At 38.4% G+C, this 21748-nt stretch overlaps 1 non-coding gene across 43 annotated transcripts in view; it reads left to right on the forward strand.

Moving 5' to 3' along the window:
• The window catches only part of LOC308197296, a 722739-nt gene that overhangs the window by 436870 nt on the left and 264121 nt on the right, over positions 1–21748 (forward strand). For 39 of the 43 annotated variants that reach the window (XR_013952725.1, XR_013952726.1, XR_013952751.1 and 36 more), the window contains one exon: positions 20631–20728. The exons of the other annotated variants lie outside the window; for them this stretch is intronic. This is a non-coding gene — a transcript (uncharacterized protein). The remainder of the gene's footprint in view (positions 1–20630; positions 20729–21748) is intronic. 43 annotated transcript variants of the gene reach the window in all.

Genomic DNA, 21748 nt, shown 5'->3' on the forward strand with positions numbered 1-21748 from the left:
TTATAGTATCTGTACCTCAGATTACAAGTGTTATTCTTCAGTAGTTCTCATTCAGTTTAGACCTTCAGTAAATCCAGGAGCAATTTATTAAGGTGAGGGGCAGATGGGGAAGTTATTGTTCTTGACATTTAGAGAAGTCAAATTACAGCACATGAAGTTTTGCTCAGCAAAATATGCCTGCAAGGGAAAAAGGAATTTAATTTCCTTGATTTGGTAAAGGGCGTTTTCTGCAGGGTGTAGTGTTAACATGCGTGTGATCTTGTATTTCCCAGTGCAGACACACTCTTCTTCTTAGTGGAAAAATTAATCTGTGCATATATATAAAAGCACATCAAACAACCAGTAGTTCTTCCATTTCTGTATTTGGCGACCTGCTGGTCTTCACTTGTTATTCTTTAGAAGAGTTCTGTAATGCTGAAGGAAATTAACTAAAATGAGATTGAGTTTACCAATTTAACTTCATCGTTAGACCAGTGGTCTCCAAAACTATTTATGATTGCATACAGCTATGAGAGAGGAGGGGGGGGGGGAACAGCTTGAGCAAGCAACCCCAATATATGTCTTTCTAAATAATTATATACACATGTGCTACTGTACATGGGTATTATGTACATTATAAACCATGCACATACAGAAATTGGAAGGATGAGATAATATGGAAAGAAATGTTTGCTTTGTCTGTGTTTTATGTATTAATAATCCTAAAAATAATCCTTCCCCACACCCCAGTGGATTGTCTTGTGCCCCCCCCCCGGTGTGCACCCCCAGAATTGGAAACCACAGGGATTAGGCCCTGCCCAGAGAATCCTGCTCCCAACTCCATGGGCTTCCTTCCCACCGTGTCCTTAAAAACCCCTGCGTCTTCCTGTCTTTGGAATTAGCCATGCATCTTTTGTGATCACGTAGTAACAAAGGAAGGGCAGACCAGGAAACATTTGAGGATCTCTTTCCTAATAGATGTACAGGGAATTACTGTTTTTACATTTTTGATTATAAGACTAAAATGTATAATTTTACACTCCAAAATATATATTTACTGTTTATTTAGTTGGGGCTTTCCCCCCAAAGAAATCTTTTTCCATTTTTAAGTGTCCATTTTGAAAGTGATGGAAATCTATTGGAAGCTGTTTGAAAGGTTTTGTAATCCTCAAACTAAGTGAAAGAACATGTTGCAGGCCAACTTACCTACTTTGTATGGAAATACATGTTATGTTTTGCTTAGAAAATTAGTGAAATACTTTTCCAGTTAAAATGGAATACTCTGTGGGTTATAGAGCAGTTTGACAATTGAGTTGAAAAACTACTCCTTAACAGCCCCACAAAACTAGAATGCTTTTTGATAGTGACCTCTAGTGAAATGGTTTTCCAAGAGAAGATTTTAAAAAGGAGCGTGGCTCGTTCGCCAGGGAGTAGGTGGGCAGTAGAGCTGTGAGCTGAGTGAGGCTGGCCCTGCCTGCGGCGCTGACTTGGTCTGCGGGCAGGTGCTCCACAAGCAGGGAGGCTGCGGGATTGGCGCTGCTCTTGTTCCCTTTTCTTCGTTTCTAGGGTTCTGAGATGGATGGTTGTATAGAAACATGTTTTTCCATTAGCATTATTGTAAATGGATTTTAGTGTTTCTTGTGAGAGCAAGAAGAAAGCAGCACCAAAGCTTGGGGCTTTGATGAAGGGCTTCTGTCACATTGCTCCTCCTGTCACAGGACCCCGCTGATACTTATGGGGGGGGGAGGGGGAGAAGGGGCTTGTCCCTCCTGCGTGGGGGAGATGTCTTTACTGTCTTGTTTTGCATGTATGTTTTGAAATATATGGCTACGTGGGTGCTAGTATATAAACATACATACATGTATATCTGTATATTTCTGTGTGTGAGCTCCATTACACCTTGTAGACTTACTTGGCTATGGAGTGTGACCTTTGTGGCACGGCTGAGGTCTGTGTGGACAGCTTACTGTCTTGCTAAATGCTTGCCTGAGCATCTTGGGATCGCCTCTTGGCTTGTTTGATGGTTTCCTGCCCATCCCAAGGACCTGGCTTGTAGGAGAGGTCCATGCTTTTCTGCAGCCACCCCTGGGCAAACAGAGGCTAGGTCTCCACCGTGCAAGTAGGCTGACCCTGTCGGCAGGCTGCTAGTGCTGTGCGCGGCACCAGGGGCTGGCGGGAGAGGGGGCAGAGGCATGGAGAGATTTGGTCTGAACTGCTGGCTCCATGCTGGTTATTGTATTTGAGATAAGACTCATCTGACTTGCATGTTGCCTTCTTTGTGAAGACGTGATCTTTTCTATCGTTTGCTCCCCAGTTGCTGTGTGCCTGCTGTGCTGCACAGGTCAGGGTTAACCAGGAAGCTGAGAGCACCCACCTGGAGGGGAATGTGCTAGGGAAGTGGAAGGAAAGGAAAGCTGAGAGGGTGTCATGGTGTCTAAAATGGGCATCAGTGCTGTAGTAAGATTAAAGTTACAGTATCTTGTGAATTGTAGCCTCATGGCCTATGCAATTCTAACAGAGCTGTGGGGCATACTCAGCAAACGCCAGCTAAAATCAACACCATGGAAGATGTCAAATGAGTTATTGCAGGGATGTGGGCCACAAGCCTGGAGCTGCATCTGCTTACACCACTGAAGTCAATAGAGTCCATACCAGGCACTTCTCTGGGCAAATGCAGTTATCAGAGTAAAGGTTTCCAAGAGGTTGGGAGTTCTGTTGTTGCTTGGTTTGAGAGGTAGTGTCATGCTGTAACACCCACAAATACAGAATTAATCGGAGAAACTCCCTTTCTGTCCCTAGAAACATTACCAACAGAAATACATATCTAAGGGGCAAAGAATGCATTTCTACAAAAGGAAATTATGTATAATAAAACAGTTTGCTGTTTGGCTGAATGAAACAAAACACACAGTTTGTGAGCTTTGAGACGATTTGTACTGTTGCCTCAGAGTAAAATCCCTGAATGAAATTAAATTGCATTTGGTTTGCTGGTTGGTACTCTCTAATTTCTTTAAAAATATAATTGATTAAGAATGATTGAATGGAAAGGCAGTGACTTGGGTGGAATTCTTTCTCAGGCTGGGTGAATAATGGATATTTTATTTCATTGAAAACCTAAATGTTTGGGGGGGGGGAGAGATTGAGAATGAGGAAAGAGGTATGACTGAAATAAAGTCAACATACCATAATAGTTCTGCTGCTAGAATAGGACAAAGAGGAGTGTTTATTTGGTGTCACTTTGTAGTAAGTTCTACTTTTTTTCAAACTCTTTTCTCACAACAAAACAGGTTAGCACTTCTGAAAGTAACATTTACTTTCTATACGATCAAAATGTTCTCACTATTCCACATTTCTTTTCTCCTCATTTCTGGTGTACCCAAATACCTACTTGATTTAGCAAACAATAGGGTTGGAAACTAATTTTTATTGAAAAAAAAAAAAAAGGAATTTCATTCAGAACTAGTCCTTGTGCCTACTCCAGCCTCACTGTAGCCTTTAAAATACTTGGAGCTCTGTGTGGAGGCACTAAAAGGACTCATAATCTTCCCAAGGATGACTTCCTGTGGTTTGGTGCCACTGCAGGTGATAACAGAGCATTTCCTAAAGAGCTTTGTGCAGGTCCCAGGAACGGTGATATGGTGAAGGCAGTCCAGGTGCCCCAACACAAGGGTATGAGGCAGGGAACGACAGGCATTTGCCATAAGCTCGATGTGCTGCACCTGGCTTTTTGCATTTCCCATATCTTGCTGTACTGGGGGGGGAACAGAGGCACCATTATTCACATTGCTCCTGGGTGGGGCTATGAACTTGTACGCTGTGCATTTTCCAAGTGCAGCACAGAAAAATCCATGGTGTTAGCTGCAAACCATTCAGCAGCTGTAGTCATAGTTGCATTGAAAGCCTTCCTTGATGGTGTGGAACATATTGAAATATATAAAAGAGATGAGGAACAAGGGAAATCATATAATACTGTGAAATTTTTGCATAAAAGTTGGTCACAGTAGTTAAATGAAAAATTCTGTCTGCAGCCATTATTTAATCAGCAGCTCAAACCATTTAAAGACAAACATCATTGCTTGCACCAGAGACAATTTTATTTATTATCTGCCTCTCGAGTTGCTAGGGATTTTTCCATTTACTCAGCTGGGAGCTGTTACAAAAGCCTGTAATGTGGAGTCTGCATGAGAAGAAAGCATGCGAGTTCTTCATAATGCTATAGTATATGGAAATGTGTATACAAACCAGCTACCTACTGACGAAGGTTGTGCAATGCATGTTGGATGCTATTCTTTACCAAAAAAATATCATAATAATTTGCAAATATGGTATGGATGATACATGCTCAAGTCCTTACTCACCAAGGCAGTTATCATGAAACTGAGATTTTAATGCAGGCATTAATAGGGGCATTGCCACAGCCCCCTCACAAATACGATAAAAACTGACTTAACATGTTACAGCTTCTTATAAAAACTAGGCATCAATATCCCAAAGTACTAGAGGTTTCTTTTATATTCATTTCAGGGATTTACTCCATTTCTCTATCTGTTGAGAATAGTATTGCTTGAGATGAGACAAATTCTAAGCTGACCAGAGAATACAGCCACCCTCCAAGAAAAGAGTTACTTTTTCAATATCACATTGACTTGAAAATTGACTACAAATTTAGAAGAAATTACGTAGTTATGAACTTGAGTTAAAGCAGATGCAGTGTAGTTTGGCTTTAAATGTGTGGCAGTTTGTATCCATTACTCTGTTCAATATGCTAATGGAAAACAAGGTCAGAATAGTAAAGCATCAAATGAAATAAAAAAAAAAGCACAAAAAAACACAAGAAGCAGAATCTGATCTATGTTTAGCTTTTGTAATTATGGGATAGCAGCAGCGAAACACAGGCTGTAACCAAATAATATTTCTTTTAATAGAAAACTGAGAACTGGAACACCTGTAGTGCTAGAAATTTATGCCACAGTTCTGCAGAAGAAAAAAGAAAAGGCTGTATAAAAGAAAACACTGCATGTGAGACTTAAGGTCACACAAATTATGTTGTCCACCTATAGTGGTAACATGGTGTTCCAAAATGCAAAAAAAGCCCTGTAGACTGCACTGCAGTTTTGCAAGGTTGACTTAGCAGACGAACAGGCAGTAATGAAGAGTAATGATAGGACCGTTTTCCAAAAGGGAGGGAGAACAGAGGTGTAGTGTGTGGTGTTCTGCCAGCAAAATCACAGAAGTGACTGCAGTGGATTGAGACAGACAAACCCCCATAACGTGAAGCTGGGGGAATGAGCTGATGCATGATATATGTTGTCTTGTGTAGGTACCGTGTGGGTGCCTCCGAGAAAATACCTATCAGGGGTAGTTCGGGGAAAATCTAAAGAAGGTCAGCCTAGCCGAGTGTCGATACGAGAGGATATCAGAAAGAAATAACGCAATATCCTTTAAAAAATTCAAAGTAATGGTAAATAAAAAAAAAAAGAAAGGAGGATGATAAATTAATGTAACTTAGGCCCTGCTTTGAGAGAGCATTGAACGGGCTGATCTGCAGCGGTCCCTTGCAATGTAGGGCTTTGTTCAGTTCTGTGAAATACAAGTACGGTGTAGCAGACAAAAACAAAAAATGAGAAATGAGGCTGTGTTTTTTTAATGCATCAGGAATATGATCCCTAAGGCAGAGAAAATTGTTTTACTTATCCTGTGCTGATACTTCTTGGGATCATGTCAGTTTGTAGTCCTCAAACCTGAATTTGCTCAGGGTGATGTACACACAAAAACGAATGGAAAGAGGGGAATACCCTGTTCAGTATTTTGGCAAAATGTTGTTCTAGGCTGAGGGGAGGTAGAGAAGAAGTATTAGAAGTGAGAGGGTAGTAGTGATAGAGTGATTGGATGAATGAAAAATTTTCCAGATTTCTGTGACCAATTTCTTACCTTGTTGTAAATGATCAGCAGAATGTGTCACATCTGTATGCCTGGAGCACTTGCAAAATGTGCTCATCTTTAGAAAAGAATAAAAGATGAAATGGGTTTCCCTTGGATTCTTAGAGTTAGTCCTTCCTGATTCCTTGTGCCACCTCGTGTGAGCACTACAGGGTGCCAGATAACTGTATGGGTTTAAGGAAGTGGCAGCCTGGGGCAGTTGTGCGTGTTCTTTTCAAAATAAAACAGGTTCAGGAATTATAATTACAGGGTTCTGAAGATACATTAAATTTGATTTCCATGAGCAAAGCCTCATCTGTTTCCCCAAGAGTATCTGTGATTGCATGCACTGTGACATTCCTGCAAAATCAATCTTGTTCTGAAATCCATGTAGTGGAGAGAGGCAGATTTTCTTTCTGGAGCATGAGCATCAGTGTCTCTCTGATTCTGCTGCTTGCTTTCTTAGTGGAAGGAAAGATTCAATCCAGTACCAGCTGAGCTAGGTCAGTTGTGCTGTACTTTCCTGTGCCTATTATGGCTGCAATGGAGCTTAGGGACAAAAAGTACTAATTTTCCTATCTTGGCGCAAAGCTTACTTTTCTTGCTTAATGGTGGTGCAAACCTGCTTTCCTTTCTCACTTAAAACAAGCAGTGACCTTGTTGTGCTTTGGGGTGTGGTGAGTACTGCTTGTGTTGTTTGATTCCTCCTTGAGTAGGAGTAGTGAAGAATATGGCTGCAGCTGAGATGTGCCGGACCCATGAGTCTGGGATCCCATCACGGGAAGGAAACTCTTGTTGTTCTTTGTGTCCTTGAACCAAAGCACAGTTTTAGGACACAAATGATAGCTGTGCAGTGTATATAGACACAGAGGTTTTGCAGCTGAACTCCCACTACTGTAGGGGAAAGGATTTCTTAAGCTTTCTGTAAGTCTGTAACAAATCGGGGGTTGTCCAGCACTCAGGCGGGAGACTGCTGCTTAGCCCAGTTTTCTGTTGCAGTGTTTGGTCGAGACACATCTCTTGGTGTTTTCATTGTGTTAGTTACATTTTTAGCCTAATTAATGTGGTACCCATCTCCTGTACGCAAAATGATGATTCCTAAATGAGATGAACCCTGTATGCCAACCCCTGCCTCCATGTTGTGTTTGTCCATTCAGCCCTGCTACTCCTCACTGTCAGGAGGAGCTCCTTATGCTGCCCTCTTTGATGATGGCCATAAAGCAACTTGACCATGCTGAGGCTGCTGAAGCTCTGGGTGTGCTGTCTGCAGTGCTGAGCAGCAGTACAGTGATGTGTTGTACTTCCGTTTGACTTCCTCTTTGTTGCCTCATGCCGTCTAAGCTTTCCAGAGCAAATACAGTGCTTTACAGGGAGTTTTGAGTCTTGGCTTTTATAGCACCTAGTGCTACAGTGCAGAGCGCTAATGAAAATGCTACCGGAATGGTAGAAGTATGGCCTAAATCCGCTGGGCTTCACTGGCAATACTGCCTGGAGATGTAGCCTTGTAACTGATAGTGCTTTCCTAGATTTTCCTACTGTGTTTGGTTAAATGTAATTTGTTAAGTGAGGTAATTTGGTAAGTGAGTAATGAGGTAAATGCTTAAATGAGATTGAAATGAGTAATAAACTGTCCTTGAGAATAAACTTGAAAAGGCTTGAGGACAAATGGCCCTTCAGGCAGTGTGCAAGACTGCATCAGGCAGTCCGACATACAGTAGGCACCAACATCGATCCGTTTCTGAATGTGAATGCCCCCACAAGCATCTAATAGCAAATAGTGACATGACATGCAAGTGAAGCATAGTTACACTGGGAAGCTTTTTGGATCAGGAATGTTTATTTCTTGCCATGTATGTCATTGTATAAAAAAGGCATCTGCCACTGGGCAAACTGTAGCTGTAGTTTTTTGGCTACTGAGATGCTGTGAAAATGCCATCTGGGAAGCATGAAATAGAAGTCTTTGCCAAGTTATTATTAGAGTAACTGTACTAAAAAATAGTTTAATTTTTTGCCTGTTTGTGCTGTTTACATTGAACTGGCCTCATTACCTGAATAAATCATGTTAAACTTCTGTCAAGAGCACAGAAAATGCCAGAATGTTTGGGTATGGTCTATGTTATTTATCAAGACATTTATTTTTAAAATCTGGTGTACGGTATAATGATCCAGGCTATATTCTGATTCAGGCCCATGTCAGTCTGGACATCCTTCTAAGGTTTTCAGTTGCCCGTTGCCAGTTCTGCAGTGATCTAGAAAGGTTTGTTTTCAAAATTGTTGAATGGCAGGAATAATTGTGAAAGGAAAACCAAGCCAATTGTTATTTTTTTTTTAATAAAATCAACTAGATTTAATTCTCTAAGTTGTTAATCAACTAGTTAATTCAGAGAAATAACTATCTCAAATTTCAATACATTTTAAAAACAAAAATTCATTTAGATTTAGAAATTCAAAGTATTAAATTATTATAGAGAATTATAGAACTTGTCCAGAGGAGTGTTGTGGCTCTCACTGCTGTGCATGTAGGAGGTTACGGCATCAAAACCTAGAAATAAAGTTTTTATTAGTAGTAAACGACGGATGAAATATGTTAATATTTAAAAGAACATTGCATTGATGCACCAGGGCTTATAAAACTGTAACGTGGTTAGATTAAATACGTTGATGGGACATGTATCATGGTAGATTTCCCACAGTGAATAAAACCCAAGATCAGCAATTTAAAATTCTAGGAAGTACAAGAGTGATTGTGTTGAACTGAAGTAGGTTAATAATTAAGATCATTAACAACATCTAGTAATCATATTTAGGGAAACAGTGTTGTGTAATAATAATGCAAATTCAGTGTAAATAGCTTGCTTACTAACATTACAATTCAACTTTATGTGGAGATTATGAAGAAAATAATCACAGTAAAAACTTGTAACAAATTTAGATGTTATACTCAAAATTAGTTAAATGCTATTAAGAAAAAAACACGTATTCAAAGTTCCTTTTCATAATACTTGATAGAAACATAGACATTTGTGTCAAAAGCTATTTCAAGATTAAATGATAGTTAAAGGTCCAGTGCCTAGCTGAGGGTTGTTGCACAAACTACATGAACAAAAATGGAGGTTACGGTAATCACATTAGGATTTTCAAAATACTGTTGTGTAATCTGATTTGACAGAAAACAGTTTATCAGAGTAGTGCATATGATTTTTAGACTGAAAGAACTTCACAGAAACAGAACTTTATTGAAAGAAGCTTCATTAGGGAATGCTGAAGCATTTATGTTATTTATTGAATTAATGTCTGTCTCTGTGGATAATTTTTATTTCCATTCTGGTTAAACTGAAGGTTACCCTCAGGCAAGCTGATATAGGAGAAGAACAATCCTTTCCTCTTTTTATAGCAGCACTTAACTGATACTGAAGTTATCCATATCTTGTGAAACCAAGCACTTACACAGATTGCTCTGTTTACTACTTGACCTGTGTTTTAGGGATTGTCTGGAGGGATGCAGGAGGTAGAAGAATATGTATTGCAAAAAGAGTCCTAAGGTGTGGCGGAGAGGACATAAGACGGGAAGAGTAGATTTTTTTTTTTTCCCAACTGTAAGTTCAGCATGTTTCCATGCTTAGATTGACCTTTGAATCCTCTCTGAAAGGATTTGCAGGGGGATGGTTGGCCTTCTGGGGCTTGAAGTTGACTTCAGAGCTAACCATCTTTTTATCACTCCAGATGAAGATCACGGAAGGGGTTGTCAGTGGTAAATTGCATGTAACAATCCGTTTTTAATGATCTGGGCAGAGAAAACATACAAGCAAATAAAATGCCCTTAGTACAGTTTTAGGACTAATAATTGTTTTTACTAGTTTACTATGACTTCTGCTAAGTTACCACTCTAAAGTAAAAAAAATAAAAATAAATAAGTGTGGTACTTGAAAGTATGTGTCATTAACTCATAGTTGGTATATTTCTCTAAGTAAAAATACACAGCATATCCAAAGTTAGAGAGGCAAAGCATTTTGAAATTTATGGGAAACATATATAGAACAGGAAAGAACAAATCAATGCAAGGAATTACTATGCATTTCAATGCTCGTCTGTGAGTGGAGAACATGTTCATAAAAGTCTTGAATGTCTTTTCCCTTCTCTGAGATGAACACAAATACTCAGAAGTATATGCTGACACTGTTGGTGTTTGTAGCTTTAATACACTGTGCTCAGCAAGACAGTTATGATCTCTGTTAATTTTTGTACAGACCAAATACAATATAAAGTATTAATTATTCAGTAGTGGGCCTCTTGGTGGATGCCTAAATTAGCTGGTGTCTGCAAAGCTAACTGGAGTCTAGTGAGTAGTGAGTCATGAAGGCAGCCCTCACAGTCACCTGGGGATGTTGGTTTCTTCCAAGAAGAGCATGATCCCCCTAAATGACAACTGAGGAAAGCATGGGTAGGTTTCCAGGTACTGCAGATGCCATTCAAATTGCTGCCTTGTGAATGATGGCCTAGAGCCAGGCTCTTATTGCCACAGAAAGCACCATGTTGACTGCTAATCTGCCTGACGAGTTCTACCATTCACTATATGTTTGGGGAATAATTTTAAAAATCTGAAGGTTGTTTTGTGTGGCCAACTCCTACATTAATGAACCCTGATATTACTAGGAATTGGCATCTCAGTGATATTTGCAATAGGTTAAGTTCACCACTTTGTCTATTTCCAATGATTAAATGCTGTTGGCACAGAAGTTTGAATTTATATGACAAGATCTTAATTTTCTCAGTATTTCAGCAAACCCATATCTTCAAGACCAAATTAAGAAACATTTTAAGTAGGAAAATTTTCTGTGGAATAATTCAGTACTGACTTTTTCCTTTTCACTAGGTGCTGGTTTGGATTTGAATAACAAGCATCTTTTAAAGCAGGTGGTTGCAGGCACTAATTTCTTGCTTTTGTTGACGTCTTCTTGCTCTCTTTGAGGTGTAACTTCTGCATTAGCTTTCCTAAATTGTCTTAGAGTTGGTACTCTATCCTGAAGGTTTCACATTAAGAATTTTTTGTCTATAAAAGGCTCTGAGTTGGAGTAATTCTCTTAAAAGATGACTGATGAAATAACTCACTTCTAAGAAGTAAGTAGGCATATCTGAATCAATGAAGAAAGACAAACGTGTTCATTAGCTGCTAATATTTCGATGAAACCCAGAATCTAGATGTACCACAGATCTGAGCAAGTAGGGAATTTCTTACCATGTTTAACAGTTCAATCTTTAGGCCCAGGTGTTCCTTATAGTACATTATTTCTACAGTGAACTGCACCGATGAGGTACTCCAGTCCCAGAAGTAATCAATATCTTTACAGACCCTTTTATTGGGCAATGCAGTCTGTGACTGCTGCTGATGACTTTAATGATTGCATGATTCATTTGTCTCTGCCCATTTTCTGCCTGTCAGGTAAGCTGCATTCACCTTTAGAGAGGTTCCATTTTCTCTCATGTAATCCTTGCTCTTTATTGCAGTTGGTTCAATAAGACAGATAAGAAGAGATGTCAAAATAGGAACTTGTAAGTAGCAAAAAAGGAGAGGAAGAGATTAATTTCTTACCATCATAAAACAATAAGAATTTTATAGGGCAACAGGAAGATCACTTCCTTGTTCTTCTTCCAAATAGCACATAGTTTTGTGGTTTTTTTGAGAGTAATAAAGATGATTCATATAGTTGATAAAAATCTGTCGCTCGGTGCAGGAAAACTTTTACTAAATTTGGATTATAACATTCAGAGCACACTTCATTTGAGATCACTGTTAAATTATAAAAAGTGTACATAGCTTAAGTATTTTAAAATACCTAATTATATTATCTGTATTCAAATACTCATGTCTAGCAAATGAAATTTTAAATATGGTAAAGTGAGGTACAGTAGTGAGACTTTAATAAAGAAGTCCTATTTCAAAACAAATACCGCTGTGTTCCGTATCCACCTTGGAACAAAACAGTTTGAATTCTTCCCATCTGTTATTTTGTGCTTTTCTAGGCATCCTGTGGCTGCCTGCCCCCTTGTCTTCAGCTCATTCGTAGTTGCTTGATGCAATTTTCCAGCAAAGAAATTCCAAGTGAAAGAAAAATAATACTTTTGCCTGTATTATGATATAGGCTGACCTCACTCAGTACTCTCTAGTCTAGCTTTACTTTTGTAAAAGGTACAGACAGGTTTATCATTAGGTTACAAGCCTGTTGAACACCTACACAACTGATTGAAGTTTTGTTAATATTTTGACTAAATTTGTACTTGCTCTTTAGAAAAATGAAGTTAGAGAAACTAAGGCTGCATGTTTTTGATGTTAGGCTAAATGTCCTGGAAGGGTCCTAAAGGGATGTTGTCAAAAATTGGCATCAGTTTTTTCAGGTCAGACTTACAGGTTTTTGTTTAAATCCACAAAATCTGGTGCAGTAATAAATTATTTTTAAATATATATGTATTTATTTATTAAACTCAAGGTTAAATGTATCCTTAAATGGTGTTAATTATTTTTCTGAAACTCTTTGCTGATTTATGATATATAACATCATTTAGCTACATTTCATATAGGTAAAATAGCTTTAAATTTCTAATTAAAAAAAGATTGTAAACATTAGACATAATAAATTTATGTCCTTCTGTTCAGTCTCTGATTAGGCAGAGTTGAGAGTAATACATTTTAAAAAAAAACACCACCAAGTGACTAATAGTTATATAGTAGTTATTGACAGATCTTCACTAGAGTAGAAGAAAATTCAAATTAGGACCAAAATGTGTCCATGTGAACACAAAGCTGTTGCTGCAAGAGGCTCCAGTGCTGTCATTGCTACACAGTCAGAATCCCTCAAGCCATAGTCACTCTTGAGCAAGAAACTGCTTTCCTAACCCTGCAGGAAGCCCTTCAGATAATCATAAAGCTATAAGTGATAGTAGTGGAGTATTTGACCATAATTTGAATCTTCTGTTTTAAACATTTGAATACTTTGCAATTAAAGATGCATTGTTTAGACCACAGGTTTTATTTCTGGCTGGCTATTGGAAGTGGGGTAGAAATCGGAGTTACGGTTTGTCTAGAGTTGGTACAAAGCATTCATGTTGTCTTTTAAGTTTCTCCCCTTTAAAAAATTTAATTTTGATTCTCATTTTGAACATAAGCGAGCATGATTTTTAGTAGACAGTTTAACTTGACTATATAAATTCATTATGGGTAGTTATCACACCCCAATAGGGTGCAGTTGCTTTTCAGCAATTTCCTGATTCAAATGATTATTTATATTTATACAAATCGACACTTTTTTTTTTTTAAATAAAAATGCTTATTTTTCCCTTTTGTAATATTTTCCTCTGGTCATAAATGCTAGAAAATAGATATAAAAGTTAGAAAAAAAAATGTCAAGCTTATATCACAGTTTCATAACTTACCAGGAAATTATTGAAGGACTTCAGATGACTGTATTAGTTATTTTAAGATCATGTTGATGGCCATACACTTAAATTTTCAGTGACACCTGTTAGATGTGACTGTCAATTTAGTGTCTCCTTTCCCACAAGCACTAACAAAGATACGTTAGCAGTACTCTTTATTTGTCAGATGAAAAGGCAGGATTTTATTCTTTCCAGCACCCCAAAAAAACATATAAGAGCTTTTTTTCCCCACCACATCACCACATAAAGTATTTTGTGGTTTTTTTTTTTTTTTTTCCCCGTCTGTCTTATGTAACTTTGACAAACCCAAAGAGACTTGGACCAAACTTTCAAATAATTCTCCTACACAGGACATGTCAGCCCAGAGAGAGGAAGATTCAGATGTGAAAGCTGTGTGACGTTAAGTGTCTCTTGTCACCCAGTAACATAGAAAGAGAATACAAGGAAAGAGAGTTTGGTGAGAATAGCTTTCTTCTTGTAAATACTGTAAAAAGTTTAAGGAGAGGGAATGATAACAGATGAAGAGTGGAGAATGGACAGTTGTACAGTATGAAAGGATTAGGTAAAAGAATATTACTGTGGTCTAGGAGGAGTTTCCATTTTATGTGCTGAACTTGCACTGTGTGACTCAGACTTCCTACAGTGGATGTAAATTAAGACACAAGATGGTAACTGGTAGATGACAGACGTTTGTGCAATGGAAAGAAGGTGGTGATGTAGTAATTCAAGTTTAAATAGACTACAGTTTCCAGTTCCATGTAGCTCTCATTTAATTACAGTATTTAGGCTTTGTTTGTTTGCTAGAATAAAGCTCCATTGCAGTATAAAGAATATTCTTTGTGTTCTTTGACATGTATGTACAGGGAAGTTCATTGCTACTCTATGTAGTGTTGAGGTCAGCATTAAGTTTGTAATTTATACTGCATGGTTTTGATTTGAGGTTCTTTTTCTGCAGCAAACTGCCAATTAGAGACTTCTGCAGAGAACAGTTTCCTAGCTGGCAGACAGATGTGGACATGGACACAAGACGAGTGTCTGGAGCAATGGTTTACCAAATCTAAAACATTTTTCCATGAAGGCAGAAGTGTATTGAGCACTTCTGAGATGTAGAATCACTGTCAGAACTGTAGCCATGCCAGCTCTGCTTGCTGAAAATCCAGCCTGAAGTTTTCTCCCTCTTGCCTGTGAAGGCAGCTGAACACATTCTTATTCTTGTAACCTTTGAGTTATTTAATGAAATACTCTTATCCATTTCAGATTTTTTAGTTTGCAAGAGATTGCAGGCAGGATAGGATCACAGCATAATTCAGGCTGGAAGGGACCTGGGGAGGGTTGTAAGTCCTTCCTCCAGCATAAAGCAGTCAGCTTTTGGTCTGGACTGGGTTGCCTAGGGTTTTACAAGTCAAACCTTAGAACCTCTGACGATGGAGATGGCACAACCTCTCTGGGCTACCTGCAGCAGTGCTGGGCTGTATTCATGGGGAAAAAAAAAATCTCCTTATAGCTATTCTGAACCTTTCTTGCTCCACATTAATCCTGTTGTGTCTTACCTTCCCACTGTATGCCACTCAGCTGATCCAGACTCAGCTGTCTTACTATCTTCTCCCAGTCATCGTATTCTCCTTTATGCACCCAGAAATAGGTTTCGAATGGACTGAGTCCATGATTTCCCAGTCACTTAGTGAGGTTTTCGTTCCCCACATGAACCTTCTGACAATTTTTGCAGGTGTGTTCTCCAGTTGCTGGGCCCACCTCCCTGGTCACCATGCTTTTCCAGAGATTACAGGGTGGCCCTTTGAAGGACCCACTCAAGTTTACTCGGCACCCTAAGATGCAACCTGTTAGATCGCATTGGCAGGTAGGGATCTGGCTCTCCTAAGTGTCTTTGGTCCTTGTACATTGCTGGTAGTTCATCTTCTCTTTGAACCCTTTGACCAACCACAGAGCCCTTTATGGAGAAGACCTAGGCAATGAGAGTATTGTAGCTCAGCCTCTTTTGTGTCTGTTGTCACTAAGTCACCTCCCTTGGTCATCAACAGGCCGACATTTTCCTAGTTCAGCCTTTTGCTGCTCATGTAGCAGTAGAACATGGGTGGCTCAGGGAGGAGACTGAGAGGCTCTGCCAGAAACATTGCCTGATACATGAAAATTCCAGGGCTTTTTCTTCCAGTATCTAGTCAGCGTCAATGGCTGGTGGAGGCTACACAGACTTCTGATTTGATCTAGTCTGTTCTCTTAAGCAGCTGCAGCCTTCTGTTCTTTATAGCTTCCTATAAATGCCCAAACATCTCTCTCTTTCCCTTCTCTCTCTTTCCTTTCTTTCCATCATGCAACCAATAAGCTAGCTACCATTGTGTTGTATTAAGGTAGGTTTTGGTCTTCTGCATTTCTTTCTAGCCTGAATGGGATTCCAATTCTTTTTGATACTCAGGTTGTGAATATGAACTCAGAAAAGCCCAGCCTGGTTACTGGCCTGCCTCCAAGGGGGATGCCACTCAGTTTCACGTGAACAGGGGAGTTAACTGGAGTTTGAACATTTTCAGTGTATATTCTGGGTGCAGGCGGTGAACTCGTATCTCATTAAAAGTAGATATATGGAGAATTAACCCTCCCAGCTAGTTGAATCCAGATTTGTTACCTGCATCAGGCTAACTTAAGGTCAACAGTTTCCCGACGTAGGAAAAGTAGTTACATTTTATTTACATACATGAAAATTTGAGCCATCAGTACAAAGAAGGAAAGACCTGAGAGCCTTAGAAATACAAAAAATGATGCAACTCTAAGGATATAGTAACGGAAAATAATAGATAATTGAGTTAGTTAACAATGAGCTATAACTGAGTTAGCTTGTATGAACTGCGGGACCAGTTAAGCATCTACCTATATCTAGCAAAGCACTGTTAAGAGTGTGGCTGAATGCTGTATGGGTCAGGACAGGGCTTATCTTGCATAACGGATAGGCATTCCTCTGGAAAACACTGGAGAACAGAATTCTTGGCCCTGTAGCAGAAATGATATTGTGGCCCCAGGCATTTTTCTGTGTGAAAACATTTATTTACTGAAGCAATATTAGCATGAATGAGAGTGCTACAGATAAACTCTCCAGGCTGGGTTGGTTAGGATGCTGTACTAGGATATAGAGTATGGTCCTGTGATTGTCATTTCCTTGAGATCACCTTGCCCTCATACACCTGCACATCCAGCCCGTGCCCTGAGGCAGTGAACGTGCGTGTCTGAACACCTCTGAGCAGCGGAGGACATGTAAACTCTGTCACACGCATTTTGGGAGAAAGCCACCAATAGAAGCTCCTGCCAGTGCTACCTCCAGCCAAGGTTAGCCCTTTAATTTCAGTCTCTTTCATAATGATGAATATATGAATTTGTAGGAATCAAATAGGTTTTTTTTTTTTTTTCCTCTCAATATAGCAGATAACAAGGCTTTTTACTTTATTGCAAATGTTTTCTTTTTACAACTTCTTGTTTGGGCAGAAAAATAAAGCATTTATTATTTGTATGGATGTGTTATTTGCATAGTGTGTTCACTGTTGACTTTGTTTCCTGACACTGGATTACTTAGTTTCATAACATCAGCAATTTACTGATACATTTTTTGGGAGTTTAATAAATAGATCTGTGCCAAGTGGTGTACAAAGTAGAAGAGATATTCCATTCTTTACTCCAGTAACAGTCATAATATAGTTACATCCATGTTTTAAAATGAATTCTTTATGTAATATATGTATATATTCTCTACAAAATAGTTGTTACTGTTTCTTCTTCACATTTTCTCACTTTTTTTATATAATTCAGTACAATTATTTCCTAACATGCTGTGTGCAGTAACAATTACTTTTATGAAATGCCAATATTTACACCTGTAATTTCATGGCTTATAAAAAGTAAAGTATAGCTGTTTGTGTTTGAAGAGGACTAAAGCTTTGCACAGTGAGTCTGGAATAATTTCTTAGGCACTGCATTTTAAAATCTGCACTTAGCATCTTTGGGAGATGACAGTGATATATTCTCTATATTGGAAGACTGATTTTCCTCTGTTGTAAATGTGTCCCCAAACTGATGTAGTAAAGCACCCTATTCCATCATGCAAGGACATTGTTTTTGAGCCATGCCAGGAGCAAGAAAGGAAGTTTTGATGCATAAAATTTTGAAGTGAATTATGAGCTGCATGATTACAAAAGTTAAGGGAGTTAAATTATTAAAGTTACTCAAAGATCAGCCAGTTACAGAAGCAGTCACTTAATTCATTTGTGAACCTGTCTTGCTAAAGTCAATCTCATACATAATGAACATTTCTGAGGGAATAACCATAAAGCAAAATGAATATTGCTAGGTATCTAAACATAACAGGAACATTGTGAAGTAGCATTACCTTGTGTGGGGATTTTAATGTTTGGAATTTTTTTTTCTGTATTTGTTTCTCACTTGAAACTAGTTTTTCTCAGAGTTTAAAACAAACAAACAAAACAACAGCAACAAGCAACAAAATGCCAAAACTCTGTCCCTACTGCTTTTAGAGTATACTTTGTGTGATGTTTAACTCTGAGTAATCGGGTCTGTACGTATGTGTATAACGTTAAAAGGAAGTAGTGCATACTGATAGAAAATATAGGTAACCTATCCTGTCTGCTCATTTAATTTTTCATAACCATATGTAATTTCAAATAAAACAGTACAGTATTAAGTGAATTCAGTTGATGAGAAACAAAAAATGTATTCTGCATTACATGAATTCGGGATAAATGAGTAAACAGAAGAAATGATACGTACCCTGCTAAATTCTGAGCATGCCAACAGCATAAAATATAGATTCTGCTGTGCTGTATCATTCTATAGCTTTTTTTTTTATTATTTTTATTTAAGCTTCTGGTAAAGTCCAACATAGAAATACCAATAATTAAAATGAGTTTGTGGGTCTTGGAGAATTAGCTATGGGTTATTGAGGTTGCCTGTGGAGGAGGAAGCGTGGAGGAGGAGAAATCCATGAGGAGACAATTAGGAGAAGGTGTTTTAGTTGAGCTGAAATCCACCATATTGGTGAGAAGCAATTCTGAATCCCAACCAGCTCAGCGCAACGTTGTTCTGAACAGCAGAGATCAGTCAGACAAAACTGTGATTACTCATTTTTAAGATGTTCAAACATCCTATAATACAACAATTTCCACATTAAAATAGTTTTATACTAATTTTTATGTGAAGTTTTATATAAAGTGGTTCATGACCACTCTGCCTTCTAGAATGACATGAAACATCCTGGTTCTGTTCCATGACCTTTCAGTGATGAATGAGGTATTTTGTCAATATCTTAGGTTCACAAAGCTCACAGTTGCCAAAACACTACGATAAAATGGATGTGAGAGACATTACATACTTCTCAGGGATAACAGTCATATTCTTGTTCTTTTTCTATTTTTCATTTTCCCTAATGGAAATCTTTGTCATGCTAATTTCATACCAAGTAAAACTATATTTGTAGGGAACCTGTTAGACTTAACTGCAGTTGTTCTCTTTAGGTATTGATGAGCACTGCGTAGCCCTGGATGTGTGTACTGTAGCATGTGAGACTAGAAATGGCAGAAAAGAAATAGTAAAGCTTAGCATGAAACACAATTACTGTGGACAAAAAGCTGAAGAAAGATTAAGGTGCATTGCAGGCCTATAAACAGAAGACTTCTATATTCAATGTAGAGCCACAAAGCATTTAAAAAAATCTTTGTACACCAAATTTAGAATGTTAATGAAAGGAGAATATATTCATTTTTTTCCCCTTTAAATCAAAGTTACCTCTGATTTTAAGTCAGTGAAGTATGTGAGTGTATATGTATTTCTCAAGCATGTTTAAGTTAATGAAAGCCACTTGGAGGTGCTTAGAGTTGTGTACATGCTTTATTGCCTTTCTGAGACAGGCTCAAATGTTTTCAAAATGATCATGCAATTACACTTGGTTAGATATGCATATAGATTAGAAAGCCTTTTGGTTTTCCCAGATATTCTTGTGAATACAATGCTTACTAAACCCATAAAAGTTGATAAATATAAAACAAAAAAATAACTACCTGAATTTGCTTTTTTTAGTTAGTGTAGTCTTATAGCTCTTAGTTGTTCTTTCACAGCCTGATTTATTACTATGGTAACGAGTATCTGCAAGAACTAATGCACGTGGTAGGAATGGAAGAATTTTGAAAAGAAACTGCTTAGCTTAAATATAGCAGATAAACTGGGATGGATTAGTTTGAGGAAGCCTTAGCACTTCCGTTGCATATCTGTTCTCTGTGTATAGAGTGGTTGTAATGTATTTTGCATATGTCTTAAAACAGAGTAAGAATGGTACTGTATCCAGACCCTTCCCCCACACTTTCCAAAGAATGGAATTCCTTGGTCATATTTTCCCCCAAATTCTCCATCTTTGTCATTTTTCTTTCTTCAAAAGAATAGCTACGTCAGATTTCTACTCTTCTGCACCTTTATGCAATACTTTTTGTCTGATGCTTGATGTAGTTGATAAAATACGTAGAATTTATGGTATCGGATTTTGAAAAAGCATTCTATAATAGGTAAAGGAAAGTTCTCACAACCTTTATTTGGTATGCTTCAGAGTGAAGATTAAGACAAATAGAAACTTTCAGCTTGGTAACACTCTTCCTTCTTTGATAAGATCAGTTAGGGATTTCAGACACCTGCCACTGCAGGGTATGACAGTTTGGAGTCACAGGCAAGTGACAAGCTGTTCCTCCGCTGGCTTTCCCACCTCAGAAGGGCTCTTCTTTATATCCAGGAACCAACTCATCTGGAGCCCTGGCGTGTGCCTGTCCTCCTATCGCTTGAGTGTGGTGGAAAAAACACCCAGATTCCCAAGGCCTGTGAGCCTGCCTGAAGTGGCACGTATCTAAAGTGCACATGCACATCGTTTTTTGTTGCTTTATTTACATGTGTGCTTTATAGCTTCTCAAAGTCACTTGAGAGCACTCTCAAATTTAAAAACAGATGGGATCCACCAAAGCAAAGTGTTAGTAGGTTCTGAGTACCAAGTTGAAAATATATTAGGAAATAGAAGCATAAAGCAAGTTCAGTTTAGCAAGAAATGACTCTTTAGTTACCTTCCCTGTTTTTTGGTGCATGTGGGAAACTGATGATTGTAGTCTTACATTTGCTCAGTTGTTCTGCTTGATATATCTGATGGATAATAAATTATTAATATAGACAGAAGACTTGGTATTTATAGCATTTTTGCAAGTCACCCTCTTTTGACTCGAGCATCTATTTCAAATGTTCATCTTGTCTTACAGGATGCTGTCTTGAATGGATGGGCATACCCCGAGGATTTGAAACCTGTCACCTTTGTGTGGTCTTTTTTTCTTCTGCCAAATGGCAAGGCCTTCAGCAGGTATTAAAAAACAAAAACAAAGAAGTAACACGCTGTGGTTCAGTTGAAATTGGTGGAATTGCAGGCCTCATTAGTTGTAGCTTTGGCCCCAAACACAGGCATAGTGTGTGCTTGCTTGTCTGTCTGCTTCAAAGATGCTGAAGCCTGAAGCTGTTACTGTAAAAGATTTCTGTGGATGTAAAGTTTTTTTCTGTTTCTATAGTGTTTTTTCTTATCAATGTGAATGCTAACTTCTTTTATCATGTTCTGAATTCTCAGAGCAACATCTTTTTGATGGCCCCAAATAGTTTGTCATGAGACTAAGATTTTACTTGCAAGATACTCTGCCAGCGTATCAAGAAGATGGGAAAAGCCCCAGGGACCTTGCAAAATTAGATGGCTACTCTGCAACTCACGGTGCCAAATGTTGTTCTTTATGGCACTGCTTTATTTGTGGATTTAATATTTTTCTAATCATGAGAATCTTCCTTTCCTTTTTGCTTCCCCTAAGCATTTTTTTCCACTTTTGTGCCACCAGGTTCTGTGTGAAAAACTGGCATTGGCAGGGTTTTGTGATCCAGGACTTTAATTAGAGTCATGAACATCAGCTGCCATGTGCCATGGAGCTTTCTGAGCCTTTGTCACAGATCGTGCTGAGAAGGAAGATACTTGGCAAATTTGTCTCTGGCACAAAACCTCCTGTCCCCATTTGTAAATGGCAACTATCTGTAATGCATATTTTTTCAATCTCTCTCTTTTTATGTACGCAAAACAAGTAAACAAGAATGAAGTGCAGGAAGTAAACACCAGCATTCATGAAAAACACAACTGGTAACCTTGGAGACAGAAAACCAAGGGTGCAGAGCAGTTAATTTATTTTTGAGCTGAAGTGCTATAACAGTCTATTCATGCTTTCTGTATAATGCAGATTATGAATTTCAAGAACAGTAGAAACAGTAAGGCTACATCTTGCCTGTATATTTTCAAATACATCTCCTGGAGTGGAGAAACTACTTGGAATTGTGAAAGATCCACTAGGTT

The sequence above is a fragment of the Anser brachyrhynchus genome (genome assembly GCF_964034855.1).
Source record: "Anser brachyrhynchus genome assembly, chromosome: 6".
Lineage (NCBI taxonomy): Eukaryota > Metazoa > Chordata > Aves > Anseriformes > Anatidae > Anser > Anser brachyrhynchus.